The sequence below is a fragment of the Sinocyclocheilus grahami genome, unplaced genomic scaffold, assembly GCF_001515645.1.
Source record: "Sinocyclocheilus grahami isolate Dianchi unplaced genomic scaffold, SAMN03320097.WGS_v1.1 scaffold1023.1, whole genome shotgun sequence".
Taxonomy (NCBI): domain Eukaryota; kingdom Metazoa; phylum Chordata; class Actinopteri; order Cypriniformes; family Cyprinidae; genus Sinocyclocheilus; species Sinocyclocheilus grahami.
The window spans coordinates 294,462-319,238 of NW_015506202.1; the positions used below are offsets into that span (position 1 = coordinate 294,462).

Below are 24,777 nucleotides of genomic sequence, written 5' to 3' on the forward strand. Positions count from 1 at the left end.
AAGTGCAAATGACAAGTCTCGGTTAGCCTAACACAGTACATGTAGCAAGGTATATATCATATATATATATATTATACACACACACACACATAGAAAAACAAGTAGATAGAATAGAAAAAATAGAAAGCTAGTTTTTGTTTTTTTGTTGTTGTTTTTTTAAATAAAGAAAAAAAGAGATAAATATAGATCAAGTAGAATTCAAATAGAATAGAAAGTGCTAGAGTTAGAGGGTCAAATAAAGGTGGAACAGATGTGTTTTTAGTCGTTTCTTGAAGATGGCTAAGGACTCAGCTGCTCCTAGTATTAATGTGTATAATACTTATACACATTACTGTAACATTAAAATAAATAAAATAACAATAGTAAGCTAGCTATTCAATAATTCTACATAATATAAACTGGATAGATTTTTGTAGCTGCTTCTGTGGTGTCCCGCATCTCATAATGAAGCTGTTGCTGACATCTAGCGGTGGCTACGTTCACTGCACCAGAAGGACGCTGACGTAGCCGTGCTGTCACGTACGTTTCTTCTACGTCACGACGTTCCCATGATGCACCGCGAAGGTTGGTTGAAAATATTTTGTTTTGTAAATGGAATTTTGGCGTATTTGTATTTTTGTAAACACAGAGCCAGGCTGATCTGCGTACTCGTGTCTTCTTCGTCTCTCGGTGGGTCAGCTTGTTGTGAGCGTCGTCTGGTTACCGTCTCTGGGAAGTGAGGCATGTTTGGAGTAATGCGGACTGTAAAGTAAGTGTTCTTCAGCTTTGCGCAGTGGCAGTATCGTAGCCTATGAGGTTTATCCGAGGCGCGATTATTGCTAATTGAAAACTTTACCCAATACCCCGCCGTGACGACTTGAAATATAGTCGGCACTGGCAATTTTTGACGGTCTTTACGGAGACTGATAATTGTGTTAAAAACAGAGTCTATTAATAAAGTCTTGCATGGTTGGTTGGAATTGTAAACAGTTCAGAGTCACGTGATCTATGACATCTGAATCTCGTCTGAAAAGCACTTGACTGCTTCAGTGAAGGTTTGGCTTGCTCGATCTACTACGTTATAGCCAGTGATGCAAAGTCCGATTCTTTTCCGCGAACCGGTTCTTTTTGGACAGATCGGCTCATTGAACCGGTTCAAAGAGCCGATTCATCGGCTCCTGACGTCATCCAGCAATAACGTCTCAGTGGCATGTTGTATCAATGAAAAATTCAAACAAGTCATTTGTGTCAACACATACTGAAACATTCACAAATAAAGTTATTTGTGTGAAAGCATATTGCTGATCGTTGCCATATAATTCACTTAAGTTAATGGTGTTTGTGGTCACAGTTTCATTCGCGGGTCCTTTATGTCAGATACGACTGACTGAGCAATATTGACAAGGCTACAACTTGGATAAGATCCCTAAAAGTTTCACACCTACAGCACACATTACAGACATTGATGCACCATCGCGGATATGTTCTACAATAAACATGTTCTGAATAAACCAGTTTTATAAACTCCTTGATTTCGCTTAAGCAACTTTAAATATAATATGCATGCACAATAAATATTGTAAAATGTATTTACATCACTCGACAGAAAGGTTTTTGCAGGTTTTAATAACATGTAAATTAATAACAGTCATAATAAACATATTTCCAGTACGCGCCTCAGGCTTGCACAGTATCGTCAACTCAATCAGAATCTTCGTTTATCCTCGGCAAACTTCGAACCGGCTCATTCGGTTCTTGTTGAGTCATCGTAATCCTCTGCAAACTTCGAAAGTTGATTGAACCGGCTCATTCGGTTCTAGTTGAGTCCTCTGTAATCCTCTGCAAACTTCGACAGTTGGTTGAACCGGCTCATTCGGTTCTTGTTGAGCCCTCGGTAATCCTCGGCAAACTTCGACAGTTGGTTGAATCGGCTCATTCGGTTATTGTTGAGCCCCCGGTAATCCTCGGCAAACTTCGACAGTTGGTTGAACCGGCTCATTAGTTTCTTGTGGAGTCCTTTGTAATCCTCGGCAAACTTCAATTATAGCTACCTAAAGTATTTTCTTTGTTTTTCAAATATGATAATGAACCTTTCCTGTTATATATAATCAAAATATTAATTTAGTTTAAAATGTACAATTAATATTAATTATAATTTAATTAATATGAATTTATGTTTAATTTTAATTCCTATCTGTGTGTTGGCACTAAATTAAGTAAAATAATCACTTTGACAATGTCTATCTTTCTATATCTATCTTTTATAAAATTAAAATAAAGAATCAGCTGCAAAACCATAAGTGAAACCAGCGGCTGTAACGGAATACATGAGTTTAGTACGTGCTATACATTAATATGACCACTAGATGGCTACACCGTAAATAGTAGGCTACTGGAAAGCTTTGAGTAATGAAAACATTTTCCATAGGTTAAGAAGAAAGCATAAATTATAAACACACACACACGTCTGGTCAGCTATCCTTGTGGGGATTCTCCATAGGCATAATGTTTTTTCTACTGTACAGACCGTGTATTATATTGCCCTACACCAACCCTACACCTAAACCTACCCCTTACAGGAAACTTTCTGCATTTTTAGATTTTCAAAAAACTTAATTCTGTGTGATTTATAAGCTTTTGTACCCGTGGGGACCTCAATTTAGGTCCCCACCGTGACACGATTCCCTATGAGTGTGTAGTCAGGTTTAAGTCCCCACCAGGATATATAAACCTGTACACACACACACACACACACACATACACACACACACATATAGGCTATAGCAATTACAACAAAAGATCAAAAGAACCTTATGTTCACTCCCTCATCAAAGCAATCTGTCAATCTCGCTCTGAACAACAGCTTACGTTATTTATTTGCACCCTGTTATATTCCATCTACTTAGTTTTCCTACAAATGTATAACTAATCAAATTATAGTGCTCTCCTAAAAGCCTGTTACACACTTCCATACAACTGTGTTACTAAATTACATAATTTCTTTTGTTTTATTCAAAGTTGATTTGTTTTATAGTTGCATAGGCTAGATCAAAGCATAGAGCACAACAGAGATCACATTTTAACATTAAAAAGCCTTTTACTATCAATCAAACCATCTATCCTCTAAGAAAAAGGTACAAAAGCAGACACTGGGGCTGTTTCCTTTCAAAAGGTAGTAATATGTACAATTTAGGTATGCATATGAACACTTTAGGTAAAATATACGTAACTTTAAGGTACTAAAATACATCCTTTAGGGGTAAATGGGGTGCAAATGTGTACATTTTGAAAGGGCACCATCCCAGTGACAGTTTTTGTACATTTTTCCTGATCTATTTATTAAACAAAAGAATCATATACAGTCACATATACACTACCTCACCACACGAAGGCAGCAGTGTAACGTGATTATTTTCTTTTACATTAAAAAATAGTTATTATAGGGTTACAGACAGCAATAACTAATGTCTTTCATGTAGTTTTTGGCTGGCATGTTCAAAACATCTACAAACTGACGCATGCACAAATAATAATATAAATATTTGATGAATCTCAGATTTTTTCATGGTTTTGCACAATCATATAAATCTAATAACATGTTTTAGTAAAATGTTATATATTTCCATTCAAATCAATCTCAGAACCTGGAGATTACAAGTCGAAGCTTTTCACTAAATAAAGGAGGTGGTTTAAAGACAGACCAGAGCTGATGTGTTTGATCTTCTCTCTTAATTTACAGGAAGGACTTGAGCTCTGTGCTGTTGCAGACGGGAAAGACAATCTGTTGGATTGGTTGGGTTTCAGAGGTTGTGATCTTCCCCCTCTTCTCTGATGTAAACGACAGGTAACACCAGCTTTTCTTTTTATCCTTCCGTCTACTACTTTATCCTTCCACACTAGATCTTTCTGACATACTACATTGCACGTCTCCACGTCTCTTCATTTGCAATGAAGATGCAACATTTCCTGGACCTTGAGAAGCCATTGTGGCAGTCCTGGTTCATTTTACATAAAAAATAAATAATGGACCAAATTTAGATATGTAACCTTGGATAACTTTTTGTATCTACAACAATAGTGCAATTGCCAATGCATACAAATCAATCAATCATATAACAAAAAATAAATGTTTTAGAAAGCAAACATCCTTGAACATTTATTTTGTATCCACAAAATATTAAATAGGTTTAATTAAAAAAGAATAATAATTTGAAAAGCAGCATTAAAAATATTCACAGAATTTAGACGTGTTACCTCGGACACATTTCTGACTTACAATAATAGTTAATGCAATAAAAAAAAAATTAAAAATCAAATTTAATTTGAATGTCGCTTTAAAAATACAATTGATGGACCAAATTTAGACATCGGTTGTACAAAAATATTTTTTCAATAAAATGATTAAATCTATATTTTAACAAATAAAAAATTAATTTGAGCGCTGAACTAAACACAAAACACTCTTGCAGAAGGTACAACACAACTGATGCTATTTTCAATACATACCAATAATAAAAAATATATGTGTGACCACAAAACTAGTCACAAGGGTCAATTTTTTTCATGATGTGTGCTACTATAATAAGTGACCCTGGACTTAACCAGTCATAAGGGTATTTTTTAAAGTTTTTTTGTTAGGATAGAACAATATTTGTCCGAGATACAACTATTTGAAAATCTGGAATCTGAGGGTGCAAAAAAATCTAAATATTGAGAAAATCACCTTTAAAGTTGTCCAAATTAAGTTCTTAGCAATGAATATTACTAATCAAAAATTAAGTTTTGATATATTTATGGTAAGAAATTTACAAGATATCTTCATAGAGCATGATATTTACTTAACATCCTAATGATTTTTGGCATAAAAGAAAAATTGATAATTTTGACCCATACAATGTATGCTGGCTATTGCTACAAACACCTCCACACTCCTTCCTATGGAGTAATATTTCATCCCAAAAAACATGTATAAAGTGTTTACATTTTCAATACATAAAAAAATAACAAAATAAAATAGAATCAATGTTTTAAAAAATACAAATTAAATTTGAAAGCTGAATTTAAAAAAGAAAACAAGAACTGATGGACCAAATTTAGACATCTACAATAAAAGGTACAGCAATATTCTATTCTATTCTAAAATTAAAAAATAACCGTATTTTAACAAATGAAATTTAATTTGAAAGCTGAATTAAACACAAAAAACATTGATGCAATTTTCAATACATACCAATAAAATAATAAAATACAAAATTATATTAATATATAAAACTAAACTTTAATATATATTAAAATTATCTCTTTCTGTCTCTATATATGCATTAACTATCTAGACTAAAACATCTGAGCAAAATCTTCAAACACAAACACCTCCACACTCCTTCCTATGGAGTAATATTTCATCCCAAAAAACATGTATAAAGTGTTTACATTTTCAATACATAAAAAAATAACAAAATAAAATAGAATCAATGTTTTAAAAAATACAAATTAAATTTGAAAGCTGAATTTAAAAAAGAAAACAAGAACTGATGGACCAAATTTAGACATCTACAATAAAAGGTACAGCAATATTCTATTCTATTCTAAAATAAAAAAATAACCGTATTTTAACAAATGAAATTTAATTTGAAAGCTGAATTAAACACAAAAAACATTGATGCAATTTTCAATACATACCAATAAAATAATAAAAAACAAAATTATATTAATGTATAAAACTAAACTTTAATATATATTAAAATTATCTCTTTCTGTCTCTATATATGCATTAACTATCTAGACTAAAACATCTGAGCAAAATCTTCAAACTATTATGTTCTGTTAAAAAATTTTATGGTTATTATTTTTCTAGCCACAGATGAATATCAGTTAAGGCGTTTTCTATGAGTGCCATCGGAGTCAAACTAAATTTAGCTGAACAAATATCGCTGTGGTGAATTTTCCGCTCTCTGCGGTGGCGAGAGTTTTGGTGGTGGGCGAGAAACTGTGAGAAATTTGTATTGTGAGACACCAGTTGCTAAGGCACTCGGGAAGAGTCGACATCCATCTGTGTAGATGTGTATTTATATCACACATGAATAATTTGCTGAAATGGAAGGAAACAGAGATTCTGAAGCACTGGACTGTCACATTAGCATATGTGTGTCAAAATATAAAGAATTAAATAAACTCATTCTGCCAGCGCTTTTATAATGAATCCCGGAAGAGAAAAGCTTCCGTTTAATTATATGTAACGATAACATAAATCCATCAACACAAATATACAGAAGGTACAGTCCTTACAGTAGAAAAAAAGATGATCAGCTTTTCAGTCCCTAGATAACAATTGCAATCTCACATGAACGCTTAATATGTTGGTAGAAATCCACACTTTGCATCTATCGGTCACGCCATGACCTTTGACCCGTGGTGTAATTTCATCAGGATAATAGCTCACGCATTTCCATTAGTCTTAATTATGTCTGTGTAATGCAGAGATACTGTCCCCCTCCAAAAATACCAATTTTTTTCCCTTTATAGGCATTAAAAACTATCAAATGTTTTACAAATATATATTGTATATGAATTTTCTTGGCAATGGTTTTCTGGGGTAGGTCACCAGGTCTTTCCCCAACCCTCTCCATTTATATGGTTTGGGGTCGCGGACACATGTTCGTCTGGCTTCTCAGTTCAGACCTGTCTGGCATGGGAGACACTTCTGGTAACATAGCTACCGCCAGCATAGCTCTGGACTTCACTGAAACACTCAAGCTCCTCCGGCACGGCAAGCCCTGTGTCCCTCGGGGGGAACATGATAAACTATGGAAGGTACTTCAAAAATTGGGAATATCACCTCATCTGACCCAGTTGATAAGATCGCTTTACACAGATCAAGAAGCCGTTGTTCGAACGCAGTACGGCGACACAGAATGGTTTAGAACTGAAAGGGGTGTTAGACAAGGGTATATTCTCTCCCCCTTTCTTTTTAATCTTTATGCTGAAGTGATCATGAGGAATTAATATCTGGAAGATTCAAGAGTCGGATATGACTGAATGGCTAATCATCATCATTGTATATGAAGATAATTCATTACATTTATAATTACATTTAAATAAAAATAATATTGAAACCTCAAGTTTAAGGGTTAGTTCACCCAAAAATGCACATTCTGTCATTAATTACTCACCCTCGTGTTGTTCGAAACCCGTAAGACCTTCGACTTTAAATAAACAATTTTATTCCACATTTTCGTCTCTACTACGTTACTTTGGATGCGTGTTCACGACAGTACCATGACGCGAGCGTGTGGCGGCACCTTTATAATGTGGAATAAAGTCGTTATTTTTGTTTTCTTTGCGCAAAAAAGTATTCTCGTAGCTTCGTAACTTTACAGTTGAACCACTGATGACACACGGACTACTTTGTCGATGATCTTGGTACTTTTCTGGACCTTGAACGTGGTAGTTACCTTGCTGTCTATGGAGGGTCAGAGCCCTCAGATTTCATCAAAAATATCTTAATTTGTGTTCCGAAGATGAACGAAGGTCTTACGGGTTTGGAACGACATGAGGGTGAGTAATTAATGACAGAATTTTAATTTTTGGGTGAACTAATCCTTTAATGTAAATAAAGGAAGCATATCACAAAGATACCTTTATTAAATATTATAGTAACAAAAAAAAGTTTCAGCATATCAGAATGATTTCTGAAGGATCATGTGACGCTGAAGACTGGCGTAATGATGCTGAAAATTCAGCTTTGATCACAGGAATAAATTATATTTTATAATATATTCAAATAGAAAACGGTTATTTTAAATTTCAATAATTTTTCACAATATTACTGTTTTTATCGCATTTTTGACCAAATAATTGCAGCCTTGGTGAGCAGATGAGACTATAGAAATGATTTATAAAACACAAAATATTACACGTCTTATTATATACAAATATATAATATATAAAAACATTAATAAAATACTAATAAAAGCATATTAATAATAAATTAATAATGCAATTCTTATTTTTAATTATTAATAACAAATAAAAAAATTATACATATATACATAATACATAACATTTTTATATTGTGTACATTTTTATACATAATACAATAATACACCATAATAAAGTATACCTTAAATATTTTTTCAAATGCCATCTTTATCATTAAATACTATCCAAGGCACTGTTACCAAAATCATCACCAACCCCAACACCTTTATAAAATTTTTCTTTTTTTATTTCTTAGATTAAAATGAGCGATATAGCAATTCAACATGATATATATATATATATATATATATATATGTATATATATATATAAAAAGTATAAATTGTAATACTTAAAAACTGTTTTGGGTCACATGCATACTGAATAATTACATTTTCTCTCTGTCTGTTGAGGTGAAACCAAAGGAAAATCACCGAGATTGATCTGGAGTCCTGAGTGCCTCCCAGACCAGGCTTGTGTTTAATTGGACCAGGTTTCCAGTTTGCTCTGGGGCTGAACTGGCCAATGAATCCTGCTGATGAGTCCCAGTAAACAATAACACAAACTGACATTTGCCAGTGAGGATCCTGTTGCCAAGATTTTCAGTGGCAGAAATAGACAAAGGTAGCCTGTTTTTTTTAACTAAATGTCACAGGAATCATGTGGAAGATGCTCTAGTCCCCTCATCAGAACAGATGCACAACAAACGAAGTGAACTTTAAGAGCTCTCAGGAGAAACTGCTTGTGAATGAACACCAGCCGTCTAATAACACGCTAATAACGCACTACATAATCACAAATGAGATCTCAGCTGATTCGCATCAATTTGTTTTTTCAAGAAAACTGAGAAAAACACCCCAGTATATTTACAAGCCAGCTCTAGAGCTTCAGAAAAGAGTAACACACTGTGTTATTGCCATTTGTATTCATATTTTATCAAATATCTATATAGTTATTATTATTATCTTTAAAGTTTTTAGTTGTTTTAATACATCAAGTTAAAGGAACAGTTCATCCCAAAATGAAAATTTGCTGACAGTTTACTCACTCTCAGGCCATCCAAGATGTAGATGTGTTAGTTTCTTCATCGCAACAGATTTGGAGAAATGTTCCATTATTGTGATCCATTCCATCACTTGCTCACCAATAGATCCTCTGCAGTGAATGGGTGCCGTCAGAATGAGAGTCCAAACAGCTGATAAAAACATCACAATAATCCACAAGTAATCCACACCACTCCAGTCCATCAGTTAACATCTTGTGAAGTGAAAAGATTTATGTTTGTAAGAAACAAATCCATCATTAATGTGTTTTAACTTTAAACAGTCTGTCTGGATTAAATATAAATCCATATAATCCACAATAACACTTCCTCCAGTGAAAAAAAACCATCCCCTGTTGTCTTCTCACATCAAAATCCACAGACATATTTGTTAAGAATGGTTTTGGCTTGTAAACTGTGCTTGATATGTGCATATTTCTCTCCTGATTCATACAAGATGACTATTTCATAGAAGAAAGCAATATTATGGAACATGGTATTTTACCTGGAAGTGACGGTTTAAGGTTAAAACCGTCTTGATGGATCTGTTTGTTACAAACGTGTAGCTTTTCACTTCACAAGATGTTAACTGATGGACTGGAGTGGTGTGGATTACTTGTGGATTATTGTGATGTGTTTATCAGCTGTTTGGACTCTCATTCTGACGGCACCCATTCACTGCAGAGCATCCATGGGTGAGCAAGTGATGTAATGCTACATTTCTTCAAATCTGTTTTGATGAAGAAACAAACTCATCTACATTAAGGATGGCCTGATGGTGAGAAAATTCTCAGCGATTTAGAATTTTTGGTATGAACTATTCCGTTACACTAAATGAAAATGAGAAATGTTGCTTTAGCAACTAACTGAAATAAAAAAATTAAGTCGTACAAATGTTTTTTTTATGGTTTTAGTTAACTATAATAACTCTGGCTCAGAAACCCAAATCTGCCACAAATGTTCTTCATGGCCTTTTTCCGAGGATCCCAAACACTCGGAGTGGAGGAAAATCCAGCATCCATGACTCAGGCGACTGAAAAGGATTTCCAGCTATTAAGGGCAGATGTGCTGTTCTAGCAAGCGTGGGTTTTCACGGATGCTGGGAAAATGAAAACGGCAGATTAATACTTTAATTTTAACTTTAAAAAAAAAATATTCAAACGTGTCTGGCTCGTCCAAACTCAAGAGCAGGAGCTCCTGCAGCTCTGGTGTTTATTCCAGCAGAACTGCATGGCAGCGCTCAGATCTGGCCTTTTAATCCCATTACACAGAGAGACAGTGAGAAGAGACAATCCAGAGACGTCCATTTCCTGTTCCTCTGAGCTTCTGTGATTGGATTCTGATGTCTGGAGGCTGTGCTTTGTTGTTTATGCAGATTTTCTCCGCTCTGTCGTCTCATTGTTGATGGAGTCCAGGACTGATATTCCTCCTCATCTCTATATTACAGCCATCCATATATCCATATTCCCAAACAATTAAATTTAAGTTCAGCGTTTGACAGTGGCGTCTGCTGAAATCAAATCCATAAATGGTTGGGGTCTGCACCAGTTTGATGTATTTTTGGACTGTGTGCTAACAAAGCAATGCTAATGTTACTGATTAAATTAATTTTATTCAATTGGAATTGAAGTAGATTGCATAAATCAACACAGATGCACAAAATTGCAACTAAAAAGTTGGCTTCATTTTCTTTAGCTGTAGATTTTCAAATAGCAAAAGTTGTTTAATTAACTTAATGTAATATATAAATGCTTTTTTTTATTAAGCTATGATCACAGTATGTTTTCATTTTCTTTAGAGAGAAAGTTTACTGATAATAAAAAAAAACTAATATGTTTTTAATATTCATGCACATTAACATTCCAAAGTTAGGGGTCACAATTTTTAAATATTAAAAACTGCCATTTTTAAATATGTAGAATACAAATGGATGCCTTTTTAATATAATGCTGAGTTTTGCTCATTGCTCATTTTATCCTATGAAATTGAAATCAAATAATCATAATTTAATACAGGTATTGGTGTTGGTGATGATTTTGTGGATAGTGGCCTTGATAGTACTTGATAAAGATGATATTAAACAAAATATTATTTAATATATACTTTATTATGGTGACACATTTAGTATTTTTAATATTAATTTAAAATTATACTTTTGTAATAAATATAAATGAATAATTTATTATTTAGTATTTTATATTATATGTAGTATTTTTAATAATGTGTTTGTTATGTATTTGTATATAATAAAATGTGTAATATTTTATAGTTTTATATATAGTTTTTAATGAAGTCTCTTTTGCTCACCAAGTCTGCAATTATTTTATAAAAGTACAGTAAAAATAATATATTACATTATTATATAACATTATATAATATAATTTAAAATATATAATAATATAATCATAAATAACACCACAATCATAATATATTATAAATCATATAATATTTGTGAAATTTTATTACACTTTAAAATAATTGTTTTCTATTTGAATATATTTTTAAATATAATTTATTCCTATGATGAAAAGCTGAATTTTCAGCATCATTACTCCAGTCTTCAGTGTCACATGATCCTTCAGAAATCATTCTAATATGCAGATTTTCTGCTCAAGAAACATTTCTGATTATCATCAGCATTGAAAACAGTTATGCTGATTAATAGTTTTGTTCAAAAGAACAGCATTTATTTGAAATAGAAATCTTTTATAACATTTTAAATGTCTGTATTATCACTTTTGATCAATTTAATGCCCCTTGCTGAATAACAGTATTAACTTCTTTAAAGGGGTGATTGATTGTGTTTTCAACTTTAGTTAGTGTGTAAATGTTGCTGTTTGAGCATAAACAATACCTGCAAAGTTACGATGCTGAAACTTCAATGCAAACGGAGATATCGTCTTTTAAAATTCTGGCAGTTTAATGCCTACAAATACAGCTGGTAGGGACTACAACAGGGTTACTTCCGGGATTGGTGACATCACAAACCCTGAAATTTACATAAACCACGCCCCCCGGAACATGCAACAAAGGGGGCGGGGCCATCTTGTGCTGCTTTAGAGAAGAGTTGTTGTCAAAACTAGGGGTGCACGTAAAAATCTATTCATATATGAATCACGATTCTGTCTTCTAACGATTCTAATGGATTCACAAGTTTCAAAATCAATGTTCTAAAGCAGCGGTTCTTAATACTGTTCCTCACGTCCCCTGCTCTGCACACACTCTGCATCTCTCTCTCTCTCTCTCTCTCATTCAAATCATTAGCTCGTCAGCTCCATCAATGAACTGTGTTCCAGTAATATACTTTAGACAGACAGATATTTTTCACATAGCTACGAGAAGTGTTAAAGGGGTCATATGATGCGATTTCAAGTTTTCCTTTCTCTTTGAAGTGTTACAAGATCTTGGTGCATAAAGAAGGCCAATCACAATGCACTGGGTCAGCTGGCCAATCAGAGCAGACTGCGCTTGTCAAAGGAGGGGGCTTTGTTGAAAACGACGCGTTTGAGAGAGGCGGGGCATAGAGGACCTACAATAATGTACAGTATTTGAAAAATTATGTGTTTTTTGAACATTAAAGCATGTCAACATATTCTGTTACACCAAATACACAAAATAATGATCTTTAAAATAGCATCATATGACCCCTTTAAATACGGACGCGCACACGGTTGCTGTGGTAGCGAGCAATACTTGCTGGCAAACACTTCTTACTGTTACAAAGTAAACAATTACTTTACAAAAATGCTACAATGCAACCATGTATTCTGCTAAAGCTTTAATCAGGATAAAACCGTATAGTAGAGGCTAACATAAGCAGTAGCATTTACAATTAATAGTGTATCTAAAAGTATGAGACAACAACAAACAAAGAACATACCATTCTGAAACGTCCTGTAAAAGCCGGGCTTGCACAGCTTCTGCGTGATCCTCTTTACTAATATTCTCTGGGTCTCAATCGGGCTCAAACTGTTAAGCAATATTGATGACGCCATTGTTTACAATACAACCGGAGCACATTCTGAGGTGAGGGGTGGGACGTTTCTGAACACGCAATAGGTGGTTTAGCGAATCCCAACACACTCAGTCGGCTCTCTTGTTCAGTTTTCAGGGCACTGTATCAGGGAGTTGGCCATTTATAAACTTTTCAAGCGGTGATACGTTGAATGTTGTCATTGTACATAGTCATGTCGCTGGAATTCTAGTGATCACTATCCCAATGTGCAGTGAGCTAGGAGACTTACCAGTGCCTGGATTCGTGTACACGATCTATTGATTCACGAGCTTGGGAGCTAGAGAGCTGATTGAGACACATACTGGGCCAGCTAACCAATCTGAGCCCACTGCCTATATCTGAGGGAGGGGCTTCATAAAAACAGGAAATCATCAGCGCGTTCATCGGAGAAGGGACAGAGCGGTTTAGAATAAAGGTAAATTATGTGAAAAGTAATGCGTTTAAAAAAAAGAAGCACTAATGCATGTTAGACTGCACCCCATAAACAAAAAAATCAAGCCTAGAAAAAAAAGTCAACTACCCCTTTAAAGAAAAAAAACCCTTACTGACCCCCAAACCATTAAGCGATAGTGTATTTGAAAAAGTTCAAGACCTACACGTTTTTATTTAAAAATATGAAATAAAGTTTGAGAAAACAAATACCTCTAATGTTAAAAGTTGGAATTTTGTTACCACTTAATATCTAATTGCTCAGTTTGCCAAAGCACACATTGTGCTCCATGTACAAGTAGGTGCTGCTGGTTTTTACACAAGCCAAATTGCCATTTGCTGCTAGTTATCAGCTAAGATAAAGTTGTTGTTATTAGTGAAGCTACATAACTGTCTGACGCTCAAGCGATCTGGCAGCGTGAGCGCCGACCTGCTGGTGCACCTCTTAAGATAATGAGCTGCGGGAATTCACATGCTTCTGATTATCCAGAGCAGCTGCTTGATCAAAGACACCACACAGCTCACTCCAGCCAATCACAGAGCGGCACACCTGCCCTCAGCCAATCACTGCCCTCCACAGAACAGGTACTTCCATACAGTGACACTCTGGTCCTAATTCAAGCCAGAACCAATTTTACTGTATTTTTAATGAACACAGAGATCTTATACTTTTTTTGCACTATGTAAATTTGAACATTACCATATAAATATAACTTCAAGTAAATCTAATCACGTCTGAACTGTGATATCAAATTCCTCCTGACATCTGACCCATCTCAGGGGTTCAGATAACAAAATACTCACTAAAATCAAGCCGTATCTTCAGACTCATTTATAAATACAGAGAGAGGAGAGATTAGACACTAGCCACCAACCACAGTAACTCCTGATAGCTGCAGCGCTTGACCACGTCTCCACAAAGATTAAACCACTGTGTGATTTCTTTGGATCATTTCAAACCCTGCTGGAATAAAACAGCCGACACTACGACAAGTTACAACAAGTTACTTTTTCTAATTCGTGATGTTATTGTTAGCTAAAACTATTAAATTTTTTTCTGTAATTGCAGTAAAGCTGACATAAAATAAAATTAAATCATTAAATAAATAAAACAAAACAACAAAACATATGAAATTTCAAGAAAATCTAAATGCAAACTGAAAATGTAAAAATAAAAGCCAATTAGAAATATTAATAAATCCTATAACAGTATATATATAATGGTAAAATAACATTATCCCCCCCCCAATATATTTTTTTCTTTTATGGCCAATAACCGATAATATTAAGGTTATTCGATAGTATTTTGTTAAAATAAAATAAAATAAAAATAAATAAAATAATATTAAATAAGTCCCTTCAAATGCCAGAAGTGAATTTAAGTATTTAATTATAGCTCAATTATTCGCATTTATATTTGCTAAATATTATATTTAACATTATTATTAAATTGTTAGTGTTTTTAAAGATTAAAGGGTAGCTGGTAGCCAATGTTGACATTTGAAATCACCAAAACAAACACGCCCCTACCCCAAAAGAGTCTCGCCCCTATTTTGATAGCTCCACCCCACATATACATACGCAACCCAAGTAACGATTAGTTCTGTGAAACAAAGCAAAACCAATGTTACACCGTGTCTACACTGGACGCGAGTGGCGTGGCGCGACTAAATACTATAGAACTCATTATAATCAGTGATGCGGTCTACACTATAGATATATATACATATCTATGGTCTACACTGGATGCGGCACAGCATGACATGACAAATCCCTAACAGAAAACTGCTGCTGCGGTCTATTTATGACGTATTGACACAAATTTCAAATGATTTTTAACGGTCGCTTTGTCGCGTCCAGTGTACTAGACAGACTTTAGCTGTTGCGGTGCAGACACGGTGGGCGTTACTCACCTATCGAGAAGAAACAAAGCAACCGCGGCGTCCGATCGCAGGCCTTCCGCTCCTTGAGTTCTCTCCAGCGCTGGAAAGCTGATCCAGTATTTACACGGGTCCTACTTCTTGCCTTATTGCCTTAAGCCTTCTTTTGCTCCGCAGACGTTTTCCTCTTTTCTTTCTGCTTTCTGTCGCTCGGCTCGGCTAATGCCCATCCTGTGCACTGAACTCTCTCTCTTCCACATCATGAGTAGACTCATGATCTTACTGCTCATGAGTAGCCTTACTGCTGATTGGCTACAAGTTTGTTTTGCTAGTCGGCCCGAATCAGTTTTCTAAAGCGTTTTTGAAAAATCACTTACCCCACCTTTAATTCTAAGTGAGCGTAGATGACGGCAAGCGTAATCTAAATTTAAAAAAACTGGGGAAATTTGTTTAAAATATTTGTAATGGCCAATAACCAATGCAGATTTATTGTGCATAATAAAGAAATGTGCTCAAATGTCCACTCTTATTTGGGAACTCTGATTCATATTAGTGAACTGACTCATGCAGACGGTTGATTGTGAATCAGTTAAAATTATTCATGAATTCATTGAATGCTACCCAGGATTTTAGGCCTTTGTAGTGATTTAATTACAATTATTGTACAAAATAATATATTATTCAATCGTATTTATGTAAATCTCTCTTTTCAAATGTTATTTAGCCAAATTAAGATTCTTACTGTATATTGTCACAACTGTGTCGGAGGGAACGATGCGGAGACGTGGATCAAAGTAACAGTCTTTAATGCAATCCAGAACAAGGCGTAATCCACACTAGGAACAGCTTAAGACACACGTACATAACATTAAGACCCGACAAAGACAGACAGCACAGACTGGGACTTAGATGCATGGGGTAACAAGGGTAATTACAAAGACACACCAGAACCAAATCACACAATCAACGAGAGACAGAAACTGGGTCACTGAGAGCACATGGGGAGGAAAGCATACACACAGACAGTCCAGGGGCGTGACATACATCATCTCACAAGTTTATATTTAAAAAATAATGCACACACAGAGACATTGACTTTTTTAAAACTGAAGTTATTTAATAATAAAATGTCAAATACGATGTGGAGAATGTTGTTTGCGTATGTATGGACGCAGCGCTGCAGTTTTGTACAACGGTTTTTCCTCATCTCATTAACACTCTGACAGTAGTACTATTTGATGAGCCTTAATTACTCACATTAATTATCTCATCAGGTTTATAACGATTAGTTCTGTGAAACAAAGCAAAACCAATGTTACACCGTGTCTACACTGGACGCGAGTGGCGTGGCGCGACTAAATACTATAGAACTCATTATAATCAGTGATGCGGTCTACACTATAGATATATATACATATCTATGGTCTACACTGGATGCGGCACAGCATGACATGACAAATCCCTAACAGAAAACTGCTGCTGCGGTCTATTTATGACGTATTGACACAAATTTCAAATGATTTTTAACGGTCGCTTTGTCGCGTCCAGTGTACTAGACAGACTTTAGCTGTTGCGGTGCAGACACGGTGGGCGTTACTCACCTATCGAGAAGAAACAAAGCAACCGCGGCGTCCGATCGCAGGCCTTCCGCTCCTTGAGTTCTCTCCAGCGCTGGAAAGCTGATCCAGTATTTACACGGGTCCTACTTCTTGCCTTATTGCCTTAAGCCTTCTTTTGCTCCGCAGACGTTTTCCTCTTTTCTTTCTGCTTTCTGTCGCTCGGCTCGGCTAATGCCCATCCTGTGCACTGAACTCTCTCTCTTCCACATCATGAGTAGACTCATGATCTTACTGCTCATGAGTAGCCTTACTGCTGATTGGCTACAAGTTTGTTTTGCTAGTCGGCCCGAATCAGTTTTCTAAAGCGTTTTTGAAAAATCACTTACCCCACCTTTAATTCTAAGTGAGCGTAGATGACGGCAAGCGTAATCTAAATTTAAAAAAACTGGGGAAATTTGTTTAAAATATTTGTAATGGCCAATAACCAATGCAGATTTATTGTGCATAATAAAGAAATGTGCTCAAATGTCCACTCTTATTTGGGAACTCTGATTCATATTAGTGAACTGACTCATGCAGACGGTTGATTGTGAATCAGTTAAAATTATTCATGAATTCATTGAATGCTACCCAGGATTTTAGGCCTTTGTAGTGATTTAATTACAATTATTGTACAAAATAATATATTATTCAATCGTATTTATGTAAATCTCTCTTTTCAAATGTTATTTAGCCAAATTAAGATTCTTACTGTATATTGTCACAACTGTGTCGGAGGGAACGATGCGGAGACGTGGATCAAAGTAACAGTCTTTAATGCAATCCAGAACAAGGCGTAATCCACACTAGGAACAGCTTAAGACACACGTACATAACATTAAGACCCGACAAAGACAGACAGCACAGACTGGGACTTAGATGCATGGGGTAACAAGGGTAATTACAAAGACACACCAGAACCAAATCACACAATCAACGAGAGACAGAAACTGGGTCACTGAGAGCACATGGGGAGGAAAGCATACACACAGACAGTCCAGGGGCGTGACATACATCATCTCACAAGTTTATATTTAAAAAATAATGCACACACAGAGACATTGACTTTTTTAAAACTGAAGTTATTTAATAATAAAATGTCAAATACGATGTGGAGAATGTTGTTTGCGTATGTATGGACGCAGCGCTGCAGTTTTGTACAACGGTTTTTCCTCATCTCATTAACACTCTGACAGTAGTACTATTTGATGAGCCTTAATTACTCACATTAATTATCTCATCAGGTTTATTTCAGCTCTCGTTAAAGCTGAGAATTAACAAACTGTAGGAAGTGAAATTAAAAATTAGAGAACAGGGTGCAACACCTCAGAAAACATTAGTCCCCAATTAAATGTGTGAGTTTCCCAAAACTTCCCAACAAATAAACACCAGAGAGCCGTCCAGCATCTGCTAAAACCAGAAATGATGTTTTGTAATAATTACAGAAGATATTAATGGTCAAACTAAAACATTTGAGCACAGCTATATAATTATAATAATCAGATGCCACAGTGTCTGAAATAAACAATACATTCAGCCAGACTCATGATCTCAGTTGGGTACCTATAAGTAAAAAGTTTTGCTACTTACTTATTAACTTAGTTTCCAGGACCCATATGAAATACAATTATTGATGTCTGATTAATTGTAGTGAATTAGTTCTATTATAAGGTTATTATTGCTATCTAAATATAAAACCATAAGAAACACTACCATTACTTGATTAAAAATCAACACTAACTGAAATAATATATTAAAAAAAATATTGGTTCTTTTTTATTTCATCTAGCTGCCAAGGCAACATTTCTCATTTTCATTTAAGTTGTAGTAATAAAATAACTAAAACTGAAAACTAAAAATCTATGTAGACACAAATTTGTATTATTAGTAATAAAAGTTACAAAATGCACATCAAAATTACTAAAACGTTAATGAAAATGAAAACAGAACATAAATATGAACTTAAATTAAATATTGAAATGTGTCTAAAAACTTTGTGTATAAAAATATATACGTGTAGGCGCTGCGTAATACCATTGCACCCGCTGCACCCATCAAGATTCAAGATTTCTTTATTGTCACTATACAAGTATAGTGAAATTTGAGCAATCCTAACAGTGCAGTCACATGTAACTTAAACATCTGTAATACAAAAAAAAGTAATAATAATAATAAAGTATGTTATTACTACACAATACAAGACAAACACAAGCCAATGCAAAGTTAAGCCTTGTCTGCAATACAGTCAGCGATAAACGGTATGCTGTTTAACAATACAATACAAAGACCGTACAAACAAGGCGATAGTGCAAATTTAAGCCTTATTAAATATCGTATTGCACAGTTGGCACATAATAGAAAATATGTATATGTTGCATTGTTTGCATTCTAAAGGCTCCAGTGAGTGGACAAATATTGCACAGGAATGTTGCACAATAGACATAATATTGCACACTATGAAGAGGTAAGAGCAACGTAATGTAAACAGAACTGAATAATATAAAGTGTGAACATTTACAGAGTTAGAGCACACTGAGGTATACAGGGGGTATTAACCTGTGTAGGTTGAGCTATAAATAGCTCCATCAGATTTGTCCATGGTACGGCAGCAAAGTTTCTTAATTATTACGCCGGAATGAGAGTATAGTTCCTAGCCATATCGGCCTAGAAAATCGCAACTTTTCATTTTCCATCGGTCTCAGTAAACGATGTAACTATACAGAAGAGTCAAGTTTTAAATCGAAAAATATCAAAACTCTTTGGTCATTTTTGAGCGAGATGCTAACGGTCTAATCAGATTCAATGATCTATGCTAAGCTACAGCTAAAAGTGCTACCGCCAGACCCGGAGATCGGCTGAATGGATTCGAAAACGGTAAAACTCAACTGTTTAACTCTAGGGAAGTTGGAAAATGAGCCTATTTTCAAAAATAGTGGAGTGTTCCTTTAAGACTTATTTCTATTCCTTAGTAAAAGTTTGTCTCAGCAGCTTTGTGAATAGGTTTTAAGAGAAAACTCTTAGCTAAAAACTTTTACTGCTATTTAGGAGAACTCTTAGTGGTAAGATCAAATGTTTTGTGAATACGGGCCCTGGTTTGGATTGCCTTGTCACGGGGTAAAAATACTGGCAATATCATTGGTTAATATCATATTTCCCCATTTGAGTAGCTTTGCGCTGTCTTCAAGTCATGTCAGAATGACTGCATTTACAAAATAAGCATTTAAACTCTAATTCATCGTAATTTCTAATCAGATACCTCGGAGTTTCTTTGGCTGTCAATTGAAAATTAACTGGTATTGATCACAAACAGTAAGTTACTTATGTTTGTAGTACAAATTAGTTTATTCGCATACGACAACACTACATTTCCCATAATTATTTTTTTTTGTGGCAGCATCAGAATGCTAAAATACACAATGCGTTAATCACATTTGGTCGCATTAGCTCTTAAAAGCTTCCTGACTTTGTTAGGAAATGAACAGTTTTGTACAACACAACATTTTATTATAATGAAAATGACTTGAAAGCATGTCATAATTATAGTTTTCAAACTCATAAGTAGGAACTTTGTAGGAGTGCATTGATTGTGTGTGTAGAAAGGGAAAATCATTTCAAAGCCAAAGAAAGTTATTACATTTTGATCAAAGATAATGAAACCAATCTTTTTTCCTTTTACAAAAACATGCACTGATGAATCATGCACAATAAGAACAGGAATATTTCAATTTCAGCTCACTTTTAGATACCGCCTACATTTCAACAAATATTCAAATTATTAGAACCACCACATTTTGGGGCCAGAAAAAATCAAAAAGCCATGTCTACAGTGTAAAAAAAAATATGATCTTACTCAGTATTTTTGTCTTGTTTTCCATAACAAAAAATGTACTTACTGTACATTAAGACTTGTTTTTTTCCCTAAAAAATATATTAAAATCAAGCAAGTGTATGCTTAAATCAAGAAACAAACAAATCAGTTAGCTTGGACAGAAAAATTATCTTAATTCAAAGGAAAAACAAGATTATTTTTCTCACCCTATTGGCAGATTTGTTGTTTTCTTGTTTTAAATAAAAATTTATTTATTTTTCAGAAAAGAAATCCTTAATATCTTTTGTCATCTTGCATCTCATACCTTTATTGTTTAGATATGCGTACCATTTAATTATAATGTGATAATTGTATATAATTAGCACATATATATACATATAAGTGTGTGTGTGTGTGTGTAAGCTCTTACATATGTATATTTTATATATATATGTGTGTGTAACTGCATAATTAAATGACTAAATGAAAGGTTATAAAAAATATGATTTAATTTAATTTGTTTTGATTAGTGTTTAATTGTTATATACATAAATATACAAATAAAAGTATAATTTAATATATTAAAACTATATATTAAAACAGTGGCTTTTAAAAAAAATCCTTAAATTTAAAATGTACATTTGTACTGAAAAATAAGATTTTTATTTTATTTTCTTTTACTTTACTTTACTCTACTCAGTGTTCAACACTACAGATTGAGATTAAATACACCAAAATGAGTTTAAATAATGGCCACTTTTAAAAATGGATTTTGGTCAAATGCTTAATGAAGTGTAAATCCATTAATGTGATCTCCGATGGTGTGTTGCCCTGAGGAACCTTTCAGAAGGCACACCAGGACACTCAATATCCTGCCGTTTCTGTAGAGCTTAATGTACAGACTCAAACAGAAGGAAAACTCACCTGTGACCAAAGGTGGAGAGGAGAACTGCTCCCTCAGTTTTCACATCCTTGGAGATGAACGAAGGTCAGCGGATGCTGGAGCACCAGGTTGGTGCTGGATTGACTGCATGACTCTGGAGGAAACATGGTAACAGGAAATGGTAAATGTAGTGAGGTGGAAAGCACACACACACACACACACACCGATCTCCCACACAGCCTGTGGCATCACCAGACAAAGCTGTCTGACTAACCTAAACTGATGTGTTTCTCTCTTCAGGGTGTCCTGTCAGTCTGGCCCACATGTTCACTCGTTCACTGGATGAGTTTCAGGAGAAAGTGCATCATCTTCAAACTCCCGTAAGCACACAGGAACTGAATTCACCTCCGTTAGTGAAACAGCAGCTCCAAATGTAGCAAGTTGCCTAGATAGATAGATAGATAGATATAGATATATACAGATGTAAAATCAGTATTATATAATGTAACTAATTTAATTACAAACTAATCAACTAATTACATTAATCATAATCATGTATATATATATATATATATATATATATATATATATTAGTGCTGTCAAACGATTAATCGCGATTAATCGCATCCAAAATAAAAGTTTTTGTTTACATAATTTATGTTTGTGTACTGTGTATATTTATTATGTTTATATAAATACAAACACATGCATGTATATATTTAAGAAAAAATATGCAATGTTTATATATTAAATATATTTATGTATAATATAAATTATATTAATATAAATATATACGTAAATATTTTCAAAATATATACTGTATGTGTGTCTTTATATATACATAATAAATATACACAGTAAACACACATATATTGAGTAAACAAAAACTTTTATTTTGGATGCGATTAATCGTTTGACAGCACTAATATATACTAACTAGTATATACGTATATAACAAATCATTTTAAATATAAATTAGAAATTATTCTAATGTACACTCACACACAATTACTTGTTTAAATTATTGATACAGATGTCAAATTAGTATTATATAATTGAATAACTAATTTAAAAACTAATCAACTAGTTACATTAATCATATACCTGTACAGTATTTATACACACACACAAACTCATATAGTCATAGCATCACACATATTACCAAGTCACACATCTACACTAACTTACCATTTACTACTTACTATATTAGCACAGCGATGTCTTTAGCAAAGCAACATGCTAACATCAAACTAGAAATCAGTTGTTGAGCCTCATGAGAAACACTTTTCTATGTGTGTGTGGAGAGTTCAGTCACTATGAGGTTTCATGATAACTTTTGTAGACGATATAAAAGCAAGGCACTTGGTTTTGGAGCAGTGCTGGTAAACAAAGCCAACATTACTGTAGAAATATTGTGGCTTAATTAGCTGAGGTAAAATCATAATGAACATGAGCGCACTAAAGAGCTAACTGCACATTGTGCACTTTGTTGGGAATCATGACTTTTTGCTGTGCCAACACAGACTGAGACTCTCGAACTGAACAAATCACGAGGGAGCCGCGAGACCCCGGCGTCAGTGTTTGACGCATGATTCACTCCGTGCTGGAAAATGTTTCACAGACAGCAGGGAATAGGCCTTGTCTTTCACATGGCTAACTGAGTAAAGCTTGAACAGAAGCCATTCGCTCAAGAGTAAGAAAAGACGAGCGAGACCAGCAGTGTATGTTTGAATTAATATTTGAGACCTAATATTACTAGTGGTGTTGCTAACACAAGAATCCGAACTATTTCACATCTACGGCTTACTGTATATTGAGAACTTGAGAATCAGCCAATAACTAACAACCTACAATACTTTAGGAACATGCTAAAAACTGCTCAAAGGGTCCAGATTTAGCTAGTTAGCTTTGGGGGTTAGCCCCTGCTGGTAGATATTGTAATTGCTATGTATTTTATTTTACTTTCTTCACTTGAAAAAGTTTTACCGTCAAGCTTTAGATTTCTTGCAAGCTCTGTGAAAACAGGTTTACAAATGTGTCTCGTTACAAATCGAGTGAAATGTTAAAATGAAATTTAGTGGGGGGAAAAATTTGGTGAAATCTTAAAGGGGTCATATGATGCTTTTTTAAAGATCATTATTTTGTGTATTTGGTGTAACAGAATATGTTGGCATGCTTTAATGTTCCAGTACACAAGCCGCGGATAAGACAGCTGACTCCACTGTGATGTGAGCTGTCTCTCTCTCGCTCTCTCTCTCTCACTAGTTCTCCTAGAGGGAAACGATCCGCTGTAGCCAAGCGTACCTCGAGGAAAATCTGACCCTAACAGTAAATATAAATCTCCACCTCCTGGGAGGCAGAATAAATTTAGACTCTTACAATTTCTGAAGAAAATGCGAAGGAATGGGAGCAAAGGAGTCACAAAATAGAAAATTCTTCTCTGTCTTTCTTTTGAATTTTAGAAAGTACCCTTTTTTTTAAAGGAAACTCTTGTGTAAATTCAGGGAGCTTTATTAAAAAGGTTCCCGAGGCCTCCTGCTGTTTTTAGCTTATGACATGTCCTTGTGAAAAGAGGCAATAAAATTATTCCAGTGAGCTAATTAAGAGAAAAAGGAAGAGTTTCCCAGCCCTCAGGCGCTGATGGGGATCCTGACACTTGCACCCGCTCTCACATCAGGACTGTCAGTGTGTGTGTGTGTGTGTGTGAGGCATTAGATTAGACTTAGAGCTGGTAATATATTCTTATCCAGTCCTTGGCTAGTTTTTTTTTTTTCACCCACATGGAAGTAAAACATTTTTTGTAAGTGCTGGAGCCAAAAAAAAAATATATAAGTAAACACACCTATACATATACTGTATATACTATCGTTCAAGAGTTTGGGGTCAATTTTATTTCAATGTAATGAAGTCTGCTCACCAAGGCTGCATTTACTTTATATAAAATACAATAAAAACAGTAATATTATGGAATATTTTTACAATTTACAATAACTGTTTTCTATTTGAACATATTTTAAAATGTAATTTATTCCTGTGATGCCAAGCTGAATTTTCAGCATCATTACTCCAGTCTTCAGTGTCACGTGGTACATCAGAAATCATTTTAATATGCTGATTTGCTATATATATATATATATATATATATATATATATATATATATATATAGA

General features: G+C 34.5%; 1 long non-coding RNA gene across 1 annotated transcript; it reads left to right on the forward strand.

The window, feature by feature from the left end:
* Positions 1–635: 635 nt before the first annotated feature.
* On the forward strand, positions 636–8,809 carry LOC107565740 (uncharacterized). The gene is made up of 3 exons (XR_001606413.1): positions 636–748; positions 3,719–3,823; positions 8,368–8,809. It is a non-coding gene; the product is annotated as an uncharacterized lncRNA (long non-coding RNA).
* Positions 8,810–24,777: the final 15,968 nt, after the last annotated feature.